Source organism: Phragmites australis, chromosome 8 (assembly GCF_958298935.1).
Source record: "Phragmites australis chromosome 8, lpPhrAust1.1, whole genome shotgun sequence".
In the NCBI taxonomy this organism is placed as follows: domain Eukaryota; kingdom Viridiplantae; phylum Streptophyta; class Magnoliopsida; order Poales; family Poaceae; genus Phragmites; species Phragmites australis.
This window is the reverse complement of record NC_084928.1, coordinates 31,069,797-31,084,703: the sequence shown is the minus strand read 5'-3', so window position 1 is coordinate 31,084,703 and position 14,907 is coordinate 31,069,797. Positions and strand designations below refer to the sequence as shown.

Sequence of the window (14,907 nt, the reverse complement as noted above, 5' to 3'; positions counted from 1 at the left end):
CAGTGTGGACTTGCGGGCGCGGTCGCTGCCGATGCGTGCCGCAGCGATGGCGTCCCAAGCCTCCTTGGCAGTCCGCTTATTGGTAAGCGAGAACTGCATCTCGGACGGGACTGCTGCGATGAGGGCATCCAGCGCCCGTCGATCCTGGTCGTAGTCGACGTCGCCGTACCGGACTGCCTCCCACATGTGCCGCACCTGGAGCTTTACCCTCATCACCGCAGCCCACTCGACGTAGTTGGTCTTAGTGAGGGTAGGCCACCCACCGCCGGGGCCGACGTCCCTGACAACAGCCTGGAACCCGTGGTGACCACGGTACCGATCCGGGGAGAGAGAGCCACGCCGCCTGTAAAGGCCGCGCTCTCCATCGACCCGTCCGCCACCGTTGCCGTGCGCGCCTCCTCCAGGAGCGCCGCCGGCGTGCGCGCCTCCTCCAGGAGCGCCGCCGGCGCGTCCGCGCCTGTCTGGGCTGCCGCCCCGCTCGTGGGCGTGCGCCGCTGCCCACTGTGCCGCCCGCTCTCGCGCTGCCTCTGCCTCCGGCAGCTCGAGGTCCGCGTCGGCGCTGTCGTCAGCAGAAATGGAGCTGCCGATGCTGCCGCGCAGAGCCTCGACCTCCGCTGCCGCCGCACGCGCTGCAACCGCCGCCGCCGCTGCTTCTGCCTCCGCTCTGGCTGCTGCTAGCTCCGCCGCTGCCAGCCTCGACGCCCTTGCCGCCGCCGCAGCGGTCTCTGCCGCCGCTCGCTCGCGTTCCTCTGCCGCGGCAAGTTCGGCCTCCTGCCGACGCCGCGTGCTCGAGGCGACCGAGGGCTGAGACTGCCCTGCGGACATGACGCGCTACCGGGGGAGGGCTGCTGCGTGGGGAGAGGGCTGCTTCAGACGAGCTACTGCTGCTCTGCGCAGAGGGAGAGGGGTGAGCAGGAGCAACCGGGGCTGCTGCTGCTCTTAGCTGGGGCTGCTGCGAGGCTGAGGGGGGAGATGAGCAGGAGATGCTCAGGCTACAGGATAAACAGGCTCTGATACCACTTGTTAGTCGCTGAATTCTTACTCTTGGTAGTAGCTGAATTCTTACTCTCATCGAGAGAGGATGACACTAGGAGTTGGGGCAATTTTTATTTCTCACACAAATGCCATGCCAACCTGAGGGGTTGGGGATACATATTTATAGGCCCATGGCCAGCCAAGCATATGCCAAGATGCTAGTCTAAGATGCTAGTCTAAGATGCTAGTCTAAGATGCTGTCCTAGATGCTGTCCTCTAGTCTAAGATGCTGTCCTAGATGCTGTCCTCTAGTCTAAGATGCTGTCCTAGATGCTGTCCTAGTGTCCTAGATGCTGTCCAGCAAGACCACCACCATGTGGCAGCCCCACAAAGACCATGCAGCAGCCCCACAAAGACCATGTGCTGCACAAGGACTTATCCCATCAGAATACCTCAAATAGAAAGATGCCCTTTTAGAACTTCAACAGTAACAAACCATGGTCTTAATTTGGCAGATCATAAATTTGGAGGTGTGCTGTTGCTCTTGTAGGTAAATAGTTGATAATTCAAGTCTTATTACAAGCTTTTAGCTTTTCATTACATCTTACTTGCGAGCATATATAAGAGTAATAAGTTAGGAATTTAACTACCTGTCATTTTTGCAAGATTAGTCAATTCAGAGGTTGGGCAACTGATACATGTTGCTGGAGAATAATAGCATTGTCGACCTCAACTATCTCTTCAGCTGTGTTCTTCTGTCTGCAGAATGTATCGACTAGTATTGGCCATATAAAGTGCACAAGTTGGAGTGTTGAATTCTCTTCAATAGTTCAACCTCACATAGGGCCACAAGTGGCATGAAAGACAAACTATTTATCCTTTTAGTTTTAAGCACCTAGTCATGACAGGTTTCTCGTTCATCGTGGAAGATCTTCTGTAATTTGATACTATTCTATTTGTGTTATTTCTTGTCAACAGATTGAGGCCTGAAAGTTTATTAACCTTTTACGTTACTACCATATCCACTCTTTCTAGAGGTGTTCCGTTCTTCAATGATCAAGGAAAAACAAAAGCAGAGTTCTGTTCTTGAGTGCCAATATGAAGCAGCACTACCAAGATTAAGCAAAATGTTTAACCTAATTCTAGCACTTCCACATGACAACCCAAAAAAATAATTTGTTAGTTCAGTAATACCAAGGCCATAGGCATTACCGGGCTTAACAGATATTGGCAGGTTCAATGCACATCTTCCAGTAGTTTGGGCTAAATTTTTTTGTCTGCGCTCATTTGGGCAGAGACCAAACACACCTGCCAGTGCCAATACTACTCGAGTACTAGATTAAGCCACACTTATTGACTAGCCTGAAAAAGGATACCTCGTTCTACAATCTATGTTTAGTTGTTAATACTTCAATCCAAAAGAACCAAAGCACTATACCCCGTTACAGCATGGACAATTCTACCGGCATATTTGGATATTAGCAAGGCATGAATGCACTAACATTGGACTATTGGCCGCATCAGATGACTATGCGCGCTTCAGAATACTTTATATACTAAAGCAGTGGAAACGGTACCGGATCACATCCCAGTGAGATTATACAAGGAAAATGCAAGCTAAATGTAGATCAAAACGGTCAAATTCGCCGATCAAATTCCACAATTTCCAAAACATAGAACTCAGAGAGGCAAGCTAGTAGTAACAGCTCGTACCTAACAGCTGAAGAGAGCGAGAAAGCACAGGAGAACGATGTCACGAGTCCGGCAGGAGTTGCGCCTCGTCCTCCCGCTGCCGCGCCTCCTTCGCCTTCGCGAGCATCTGCGCCTCGTACCTCCGCAGCCTCTCCTCCATCCTCGCCTGCAAGAGAAGCGGAGTGAGCCCGCGTGGAATCTAGCAGCGGCGCGAGACACAGGATCGGGCAGGGCAGGGCGGGGCGGGGTTTGGGCGTGCCTTGTAGGAGGTCTCGACGCGGTGCATGACGTAGAAGCCAAGAACGCCGCCGAGGATGGTGCCGGCCATCACTCGCACGTACGCCCACCGCCTCGACCCCGGCGGCGCCATCGCTCACCAGTCACCAACCTGCCGCCGCCGGGACCAGGAGGAGGTTTTTTATTTTTATTTTAGGGGAAACTAGGAGAAGGTGGGGAGATCGGGGAGACGGGCGGCAGATGCGTCGGGCCGAGATCGAGGACGAGGTGGGCCGGGGCCGGGGCCGGGGTGGTGTTTCCCATACTGGTCTGGCGCCGGTCCGCGATCCGCTTTCGCGCCGATCGATCCGGACCAATCGATCCTCGACCCGTCCAGCATCTGGCCCATTTGGAGAGCAGAGGCGGATCTCGACGGAGTAGGAGGGGGCGAGGAGGCACGTGTACGTGTTCTAGCGGGAGTACGCCACGGTGGATCCGGCGCGCGTCGAGGTGCGTGAAGATGGTCTCTTTCTTCAGGCTTTCGCATTTCGATCGGGTAGACTCGTGGAATTCGTGGTCTGTTTTTTTTCCCGACCTTTTGGGTGATGATATAAAGAATTTTTAAAATAATATTATTTTATTAAAAAATAAAAAATAATATTAAAATAAGAAAGTTGCAAAAATAAGTGCCAGTTGCATTCCAATTACCGACTACCCATTTATCCCGATAATCGTAGTGCCGACTAGTCCCTTATCGACGATCGAATAGCTAACATATAATTCCTTAGGGACATATCGGTAATTGAAGTCCTAACAAGTTTCCATGTGTATCAAATGATATGTCAACACTTCGATTATTCATAGGTGGCTAGTCGGCAAATGGAGTGCCGACTGTCACCTATTTCATCAAAATTTTCATTTGAAATAATATATTTTTGTAATTTTTTAATAAAATATTATTATTTAAAAATAATAATGATAGAAATGGGATCTTGTGAGGCCATGCAGGTAGTTCTTGTGTAGCTGATAATATGAGCCGTTCGATGATGAGCTGCCGTAAAGGTGAATTTTGTTTTCTTGGGCCAAATCATGTGCGTTGCTGTCGGGAGAAAGGTGTGAGGTTCTGGAGTGGTGGAGGGGGAGTTCTCGGTAGTTTCACACGATTTGGGGATTGCTTTGTGACAAAGGTGAGATCTTTTGGGGGCGAAGGATAAAGTGGGGATTTTTGTGCTGGGAGTTTTGGGGACATTGTCAGTTGTTACTGTTGCTTTGTGGTAATATTTTGATTTTGCAGTTATAGTAGGACGTTTTTTTTCACTTTCTGTTTTGGCGGTTTTGATGTTTATTTTGACCAATCTAGTGGATTGCAATGTTCTACTATTATCTGAATTGGACCTCTGAGCCATCAGGTTGGTCTCATGTTTATTCTTTTTGCCTGCCTGATTTAGTCTGACTTGATTCATTCTAAAATGTGACTATCGGATAGTATCATGGCGTCTTTAATTGTAAATGTTTCACGAATAAGGATATAAGCTGCCTTGGATTAGAAATGCCAATATGTGGATTCCAATATTCCTGTGCAGTTGCATTTAGTTTAGACCTTGTTCTTGAGCAGTTGCTGTTGGCTATTTGATTTTAGGGCAATTTATCTACATGACACTAATAAAATGTGGCTCGATCTGTAAGACACTATTTTTTTTATTTGTAGTGTCCTACAGATAAAAAACACGTGCCCTACAATCATAATTTTTTTAACAGTATTCTACAGATAAATTCACGAAAAAATAGTGTCCCCTAGGCAAATTTTCCTTTATTTTATTTTGTGTTGCAGCAGAGTTGACATCTTCTCAGAATTTGTTTTGATTATTAGGTCTTATTTCTAATGTGATTTGAAGTTACGTTGTTATCCATATGTCACTCAAATTCCAATAATGCATGAGCTAATCCGTTCTTTGCATCCGTAGTTAGTGGGCACAGATGAGGTGACTACATGCATCGGTGTTGTAGTTCGCAACAATAAGACCGGAATGTGAAGAAGTGAGCATTTATCAGCCCTGTAAGACTTCCGTTTCTTGCGTTATTCATAACACTTCTTTTTCCGGAACTAACAGAAAATAAAGACATTTGATGACGCTTTCTGATCTTCCATGAATTAATTCTTGGACCTCAATTAACCATATGGATTTTCCAAGAATTGTGGAGGGAGGGCTTAAGTAGATGTTAGAATTGCTTGGTGATGACAACGCACCATTTGATGTTTGTATCTTTAACCGTAATTTCTCAATGGAATGTACATACACACCTTTGAGGGCATTCTCACTAGCATTTAACTGCAGGTTCACCTTATTGGTGGCTTTGATGATGCTTCCACAAAGGTTAAATTCAGAACGTACTGTTCACCATTTTGTTGAGTATTTTTTTTCTCTATCTTTCATAAAATAAAGTATGAAACCATTTACCATTACTCACTCCACAGGTAGTCCATTCGTCTGGAAAGAAGCACGTCAAACAGGAAGGGTATTCATATCCACTATGTTGCAAAATAGTTGAAGTGCTGCATAATTCCCAGCAACAATTCCATCTTCGGTCATTTTGTGTCCTCGAGAACAACACAACCACTGATTCCGTTGGGAATGTGCGGCCAATAATTGGTGGATTTGTGGTTAGTGATTTCCTCTCCTCTGCATCTGTTATAGCATTAGTTACGCAGTTTCTGGTACCAATTCACACCACAGACACTCCCATCTCAAGCCTTGTTTCGTATACAGCTCCATTATACCACAGAAGTTCCAATTTGGAGACGATGGAACCCCCTTCCCCTCCTCACCTCGAGCCCAGCGTCCACCCACCGTCCGTCACCGGTTTCCCCACACACCATCTCTGCGAACCCAGGCCCGACGATCTCCTCCTCCCCTCTTTTCGCTCTCGCGCCACCCTTTTGCCCTGGCACCTCCTCTGCGGGCCGTTCCTAGGTGCACCGGTGGTTGCATGACTCTCCGCTTTCCATTACTTTGGCTGAGTTGTCACTGATGTTGCCTCCGTCACTGTCCGAGAGGCTCACACCTACTTAAAAAAAAGGTAAATCCATCCTTTGCAGGGATGAGCCACCCTTTCGCCCCAGGCCGCTCTGTCCAATTTCATGGCTGCGGTCAGGCAAGCTTCACCCACAATGGGCTCCCTTGGTCGCTCTCCACCTCATCCGTCGTCGGTGCAGCCCACGCTTCCTCTGGACAACGAGGACGTCTTGACCTTGGTTACCGACTGCCAACGCATGCGCCCATCCAAACCTCGCCACCAACCTGCTGCTCTCCGTCATCGGCTACCCAAGCATAGCTTGCCGACGACCCTTGATGGGTGTTGTTTCAACTGCCTCTCCTAGACTCATCGATGGGTGGATTGTCATCTGCCTCCTAGGTGCTTTTGGTGCAAAGGGTTTCGACATCACGCCAAAGATTGCAAGCAGTCGTGGTCTTCCCCCTCGAGCTTGGAGATGATAGGCCGCCACTGCCAAATCTGATGCGTCACTTCTGCTCACACCACTCCGGCATGCCGTACTTCCCCTCTGGGCCCTTCGGTCATCGCTCTCGGATGGGCTCCACACCCTCAGGTTCGTCGGCTCTTGAACCCACCCCGTCGGGTTCCCCACTGGCGTCTGCGGTCGTTGTCTTGCTGTCCACCGCCACCTAGGAGGTTGTTGTCCCCCGGCTAGCTTCGACGCCTCAATGTTGCATCATCCCTTGGTCTGATACTTTTGCTGCTAAGGAGCACCATCTTTGCTGGGCGCTCCTCGCCTACGCCGATCGTGCTTGACAGGGCATTCTAGCCACTGTGCTGTCCAATTTCATCACCGGCAACCTTGGCATCTTAGTGGAGGATTTCAGCGTCAGATGTTTCTTCCCCGTTAACTTCCTGGTCGTTTGCCGATTGCAGGCCGTGTGAGATGCCATTATCGCTGCTAGTGGTCATTTGGCGTCATCAAACACTCTCTAGTTCTTTAGACCTTGGACGAGGCTGGTTCACGCCACTGGCGCTACCCTGTCCTACAGAGTCATCATCTCTCTCAAGGGCGTACCCCCTCACACGTAGTCCACCTCAACAGCCCAGCACCTCCTCGGGCACCACTGTTGGGTGGAGCGGCTTGAGGACAAGTCTGTCTTAGCAGAGCGCACCAACCTCATTGACTTTCACGTTGTGGCTTGGTGCGACTCGCCGGAAAGCATCCCCGGAAGTGTGACCATGGAGGTTACGGAGCCTGGTGATGTCATTCATTACGACGACCCCAAAATGCAACACCTCTTGGGTGATGTTCCGCCTCACATCATGGAGACAAGGTGTTTACGGTACAACATCTCCATCCGACTCTATTCTCTAGCGGAATTATGTGTTCCTTTCTCCTCCAGCAACAATGGCGCTGCTTCCTCCGGTGATGGGGGTGGCGGTGTCGACGGGGTTCTCGCTAGAGCATGGGGCATTCAGGTCTTCCGTCGGAACTGCAATTAGTGTTTCGTCCCCTGCCATCATCGACAACTGGGGTGGTGAGCCGCCGGTTCACTGCCGAGCTCTTGGTGTCCATTGGGCAGCCGAGATCCTTCCTTTGTCCTCAATTCCTACACTAATCATTCCATGGCGTGCCGCTCGAGAACAAGCCTGCTCTCACGTCTCTACCTGTGGCCTCTAACCATGCGTCGTTAGCTTTCGACAAGTCACGGACCTAGGTGCATGACCCTATTGCTCTACACTCCCCATCCCGTGACTTCACCATTCCGCGCGTCTTCGACCCTATGTCTAATGAGCTCCACCCCTTCGTCAGGTCTGTCTCCTGAGCCCCGGCACCACATACGACGTCCCGTCACGTGATGCTGGTCTACAAGAGGAGGAGACGCCATGTGAAGACCGTTGTACACCCTCGAGAGTTCAGTAAACATGGGCTACTATTTGGCCACCCCACCGTCCACGGCCCGCTCCCCTAATGGCCCATCCTCCGAGAGCTGCGGAGGCTGATCCGCTTCGTACTCTAGCCGACGTGGCCCTGCTTCAGCTCGCTAACCACCGTCGACAATGGTTGTATTTCTGGATGCCCTGCAGTACCATGGGGACATGTCGCCTGCCTAACTGCATCGTTTTGTGAGGTGAGGAGGACCATTCACTCATCCCGGTTGCTATGATAGGCTATGTGAGTGTCTCAATAGCATGTGCCTTACTTCACGGCATTACGTGTGAGATACCAACTCCTTTGGTGTCGTCTCCCTGCAACCTTGCATTAGTGCGGCTCTCGGACTCAGTCCCCCGGAGAAGTTCTCAGTTAGCCAAGCAGTCTGCACTCTCTCGGGTCCGGCCTTCCAAGAGGGGAGAGGCTCTACTCATGCACCAGCTTGGCTTGCTCAAGGATAATGAGACCATCTCTCAAGTGTTGCATCATGCGTACCTTCAACTCTTCGAACGCCCCTTTCTGAGCAACACATGCAGGTGATAAGGGACATCTTCCTAGGTCATGGTTTGCTGGTTGTGGACAATGTGCAATCCACGGGCTCATTGGCCTGCTAGGTGTCTATTCATTATTGTCGCTGGTTAATGGATAGCTTCAATATACTCAGTTGGAATGCTTGCAAGCTTAACTACAAGGCCCATAGGGACGTCGTTCACTCCATGGTTTCTGATTCCAATGCTTCAATTGTGTGCTTTCTTGAGACGAAGCTTGGCGTTGTTACTCCTTTCCTTATTAACGAGCTTTGTGGCCCGGGCTTTACCGGTTTCTCTTACCTACCTGCAAACAGTACCAGAGGAGGCATGATTGTGGCTTGTCATCATCCTTTCTCACTAATAGATATCCAAGTTCTCCAATTCTCAGTTAACATCAGAATTTCTTCACCAGCAGATGCTAGTTTTCACATGTCGGTTGTTTACGGCCCCACTGATGATAGCCTCAAGGATTCCTTCCTCTTGGAGCTAGCAAATGCCACGACGCTTTCACCAGGACCTTGGTTGATCATCGGTGACTTCAACATGATCTTGACTGCGAGAGATAAAAGCAACGCCAACCTTAACAGGCGTGACATTGCAAGGTTTCGATGTTTCATCACAGACCATGAGCTCAAGGACCTCCACCTATTGGGCCGGTGGTATACTTGGTCCAATGAACGGTCATCGTCCACTCTTGTTAGGCTCGATAGAGCTCTAGTGTCTTCTTATTAGGATGCTGCTTTCCCAGACTGCATGCTTCAGGCCTTATCTACCGATTGCTTTGATCATTGCCCTCTTTTGCTCTCATGTTCGATCCCTTCCCAACTGTGTCAGTGTTTCCATTTTCCATTTTGAAGCCCTCTAGACCAAGATACTGGGTTCCCTTGATGCAGTCAAGAAGGGTTGGGCGTTGTTGCTAGATGAAATCAATAAACAGCCCCTCATTCGGCTTGACATTTTGCTCAGACGCACTGCCAAGACCCTTCAGCGGTGGAGCAGTTTGCGAGTTGGCAATATCAATGAGCAGTCATTAATCTCCAGGGAGGTGATCTCCATGTTCAACTGTGCGTAGGAGTGCAGATCCCTTTCTACTGTGGAGGCCAAGTTGCGGAAACATCTCAAGTTCCTATGTTTGGGACTTGCATCCCTACAGGGCACAATCGCATGATACTGCTCAAGGTTGGCTTGGATCAAGGATGGGGACGCTAACACCAGGCTCTTCCATTCCTTTACCAAATTTTGGGGGCAAAAGAACACCATCTCCTCCTTATCTTCGGCTGATGGCCCTGTGTCCTTGCACACATAGATGGAAGCGACACTGCTTGATCACTTCACCTTTACGCTCAGCACCACACAATTAAGATATCACTCCATTGATTTGCTCGGCCTTGGCATCTCTTCCCTCGACTTACGATCTTTGGATGCCACTTTCTACGAAGAGGAGATCTTGCAGGCCATCTTGAGTCTGCCGCTTAATAAGGCCCTAGCACTAAGACACGACAATTAGCTCATGTTGCATCCCTCTTAATAGTGAAGCATACCTATACTCAAATTCAAAGATAAAACTCATTTGAATTACTTTGAGTATTTGAATACTTTCAAGTACCACTTCTTTCATTCAAACCTTAAGGGTTGCCAACTTTCTTATATTCTTCACTCCATCTTTTCTTGATTCTTCATATGATTGATGCGAATTACTCATAACTTCCCATGTCCTCACATGGTCTATTGGCGCAAAGCCTTCACTCCCTCTTCACCACCACCTTGGTCCTTTGGCGCCAAGCTATTTGCTTGCCTTTCACCATAGATGGTCCATCGCAGCCGAGCTTACTTGCCCTTCACCGTCTTGCCATAGAAAACCACTTTGTATTCAACATCTTCAAGGAATTCATTTTATTAAATATGGAGTTCACTCTTGTTCTTTACTTTTGGCATATATGATTTCAATTCAACTTATGCCTTCATATAGATCCTAACCCTAACTCACTCTCAAGCACAAAACACATAGGTTAGTCCATAAAACCTAATTGATAACTTTTATACCTTAAGTTACTTGATCTCCACACGTAACTTATTAGCCTTCATGCATATTGTCAATCTTCATATAGAACCTAACCCCACTCATTCTTAAGCATATAGCACACGGGTTAGTTCATAAAACTCTATTGACAATATCATACCTTTAGTTACTTGATCTCCACAAGTAACTTAGTCTTCGAGTTTATTGCCAATCTTATTGAGCTTTTTATTCTCCTTACGGGCATCACTAAGAGCTCAATGACAATGATGCATTTCTTTTGTTTTCATAGCATTTCTCAGTAAATCCATGATTCATCACTTATGCATCTTCTATGAAATAACCTAGAGCTCATTTATCTTGATGCATTTTCACCGTCCCCATTTGTTGGTTTGATGCTGAGATCACAACAATCAGCGAGCACCTACCTTGCGGACTATCATCCTTCCCCATCCAATATCTCAGGGTTCCTCTCACGGACGGATGGCTTCGCAAACATCACCTCCAACCATTGGTGGACAACATGGCTTCCAAGCTTCAGGCATGGCAGGCAAAGCTTATTTCTAGAGACAGTCACGTCACCCTGGTGAAAACGGTGATCTCCTCGACCCTGCTGCATACACGCATGTCCATCATCATCCCATCATGGGTAATCAAGGAGATTTACATGACTCGCAAGGCTTTCTTATGGATCGGTGATCAAGTCATGTCCGGGGGCTGAAGTGCCATTGCTTGGCAGAGGATTTGTCACCCAACTGACTATGGCAACCTGGGGATCCAGGACCTCCGCCTTGTCAGTATTGCTCTACGGTTGAGATGGCTTTGGTGGCAGCGATGCACGCCTTCCAAATCGTGGGCTGCCCTTCACTTAAGTCACGGGCACGAGGCCGTCGCCCTTTTTGATGCTTCTATCACATTTGAAGTCAGCGATAGGCATTCCACGTTGTTCTGGAAAGACACTTGGATGGACGGTTGTTCCATCCCATCCATTGCACCAGACCTCATTGTGTGTGTCGCTCCTTCATGCTTGAACAACAGACCTATCAACCAGGCTTTGCTAAATCGTCATTGGACCAGGGACATCACTGGCCCACTTTCCGTTGCTGCCATCATCCATTACTTGCAGCTCTGGTCGTGGCTCCAACACACCCACCTAAACGCCAAACAAGACCGAGTAGTCTAGAGATGGAGCTCTGATGGCGTCTACTCGACTAGGTCTGCATACCAAGTAATGCTCCAAGGCTCCATCTGCTTTGCGGGTGCTACACTAATGTGGAAAACCTGGGCACCTTACAAAGTAAAGTTCTTGGCCTGGCTAGGCCTCCATGGCTGTTTGTGGATGGCGGTTCGAAGGAAAAAACATGGTTTGCAACCGGGCGATCTTTGCGCACACTGCTCTCAAGAATCGGAGACAATTGATCATTTACTCCTTCATTGCGTCCTAGCTAGGGAAATTTATTGGTTGTGCTAGGTACCCAAGTCCATGTGGGAGGGCTTTCCTTTCTCGATTGGTGGATGTTTGTTAGGGAAGGATGGCCAGGGATCTCCGAAAAGGCATGTACTCACTGCTCATGCTCACCTCTTGGCGCATTTGGTTGTCGCGTAACGACATCATCTTCAACGGCCATCGTGTCTCCTCCGACATCTTGGTGGCTCTGATCAAGGACGAGGCTACCCATTGGTGCGGTTCGGGGGCCAAGAATCTGGCCGCCCTCATGGAGAGGTTACGCACGCATGGATCGGTCCTCTAATTAGCGCCGTTGCTTTGTTCCATCTATTGTTGTTTCTTTCATGTAATAGTTCCTAAACGATGTAATCACGGTCATTGTAAAAGTACATTGTTCTTCTACTAATACAAAAATACGCAGCTCTCCTGCGTATTCGAGAAAAAAAATTCACACCACACTAGTTCAAAAGAGAACATAACGGGCTTCATGCTTTTTGCACAAGGGATCTTTTGAAGGTTAATCCAAAGTGATGTTGTTTTGATTCATGATTTGCATATATCCTTCAACGCTGGAACTCTGGAGTAATATTGAAGTTAGGAACTGCCAACTTACATTTGTATGTTCTGCAATCTCCACGGTTGTCTCCATTCCTCCCTACATATTGTTTCTGTATTTGGTGTGGACAGAGGAAGTATTCAGGCATATAATAGTGATTTCGAACCATGGAATTTAAAATACTCCACTTGAGATTAATTGTTCTCATAAGCCCATCTGCTGTCTTCAGGTTGAAACCTCATCTGGAGTAGTCACACCAGCAAGCTTTGAGATGAATTCAAGATGTCCAGATGAAGTTGTCAGGAGAATTCGTGTGAGTGTTTCTTCTTATGATCCAGTTTGGAAAGGAAGGTTACTAGAAACTTATGATACTCAGCGTGATGTTTTCCAAATTGCACCTGCCTGCTGGTGAGTATCTTAAATCCTTCCATCCGTTACATTATATACATAGAGAAAACACTGATGTCTTTGGCTAGATGTTTCATACTCTTAGTATTTAAGACTCAGTGTCCCTGAACTTTGAGCTATTGTTTTAGTAGTAACATAAATAGTTGTTTTTCGTCCAGTTTAATATTCCAAAATTCCATAAGTGAAATAGTATAAATATATGAGTACTATTTGAAAAGAAAAAGACATAGTGCCATAGGTCAGTTCTAAATGGTTGTTCGAATGATGGTAACCTCCCTTTGTTTAATGCCTCTTCACATGCAAAGTTGCAACTTTGTTCGTGTTCTTGTTGTTCATCAATATATTGAATTCCGTGCAGAACTACAAGAAAAATACATTTTTTCTGTTCTGTCTCATGTTAGTTCTTGTTATCAAGTATATAAATTGCAAGTGATAAAAATTGTGGGAAATGGCCTATGTTATCACAACTGGAAGTACTGCAACTTCGTACCTCATTTGTTAAGTAACATTTTTTCCTTACCTTATATCCGTCTCTCGTTGTTGTCATATAGGATGCCAGATTGGGCCGATATAGCATCCTCACTTAACCAGCTTTCAGACTCTGAAGTCCTACTGGAATGCTGCACCTCTCCAGCTGCAGAACCACCTCATTTCGTGGAAAATGAAAGAAGGCTTATGTCTCTCTGCAAACTAGATTTACCTCTCCTTCCGGAGATCATAAATATGATATTTTTAAGTTGTAACCCTTCTGTTTACCATTTAACTAGTTTATGACCTACAATATCTTCAGTCTCAGAATTTCATGGATGAAGCCATGCAGTATCTTCAGTCTCAGAATTTCCCGTATGTTTTCTTGATGTAGGATATGGAAATACTTGATCGATAACCCAGACTGGGAAGAATCGTTCCCCAAATACAAGCCCCGGGTCTTCCGTAGGACCAGCGACGGAAGCTGGATGAAAACGGAAGGGATAAATCCCATTCCGTTCCGATCATTTTCTACATTTTCTTATCTATTTTTAGAGAAAATATGAAATTGAAAACAATTAGGGTTTCTCTGACTGTTTTTAGATTTTCCGTTTCTAATCAGATATTTTTCATTTTTTTTAATTAAAATCAAGCTTTACAAATCACAATATAGCCTATATACCAAGTCGAGCCGACCAGCTCAAATATTATTCCTATCCCAAACTTCACTAGACTCCAGTGGTCCAATCTTCGTCGGCTGCCGATCTACCGATGTTGTTCAAGCTTCTACGCCGTTTCCAATCTTAATCTTTGTGATTTTATGTTATGTTGAATACTCAAGTTATGATATGATAGTTGTTTTTCAGTTGAGACTTATGTCGTACATGGTATATCTGTGTATAGTATGGATTATTTTTGTTGGTGTAAATTAATTATATGTCACGTTGATATTTGAAGTCATAGTTTTATGGATCGGTGTTCTCGGTTTGAATATTGGTTTTTGACCAATACTGGTATATTTATGTTCGGATTAGTTCTTTTTTTATATCTCGATATTCCCAAGTTTGTACATGTGTCCGACTTTTTCGTTTTTCAAGGGAAAATGTAAAAATAAAAATAATTAGGGGATTTTTCCAAAAGTTACCGTCTGTTTACATCTCTAGTTAAGGTACTCATAGCACAAGCCAAGGTCTTCCATCCATCGTTCTACTATTACGCACATGGAACAAGAAGAGAAGCCTCCCTCTCCCTTCATCAGGAACAGCCACGGATTTTTTTTTAATAAAAGACTAAATTATTTCAGCCTCTGTATAGCAAGATGTATATGGTTGTCCACCATTATAAAGATCAAAAGAACTCCAACAATCCGGATAGAAAGATAAAAAATCTCCAAAACCAATCCAAAAGAGACATTATTCGAGCACAAAATTCGATGACTAAGACGTCACCCATTTTTAGCGAAGACTTCCATCAAAGTAGTCTCGAGCAGAGCATCCTTTATGAAATGCCGATCCTTCATCCTCTGTAGTAAAGCTTAGAACCGAGTCCAATAAATCTTCTTAAAAAAGATCTGCAAAGGAGTAGTCACTTGTGCTCTGTTAAAAATAACATCATTACCGCTAAGCCCTATTACCAACAAATAGCGCTAGCTCTAACCAATAATTGGTA

General features: G+C 46.7%; 1 pseudogene; it reads left to right on the top strand.

The window, feature by feature from the left end:
• Positions 1 to 3,306: 3,306 nt before the first annotated feature.
• LOC133927733 (protein N-terminal asparagine amidohydrolase-like) lies at positions 3,307 to 13,805 on the top strand (annotated as a pseudogene).
• The last annotated feature ends 1,102 nt before the right edge of the window (positions 13,806 to 14,907 follow it).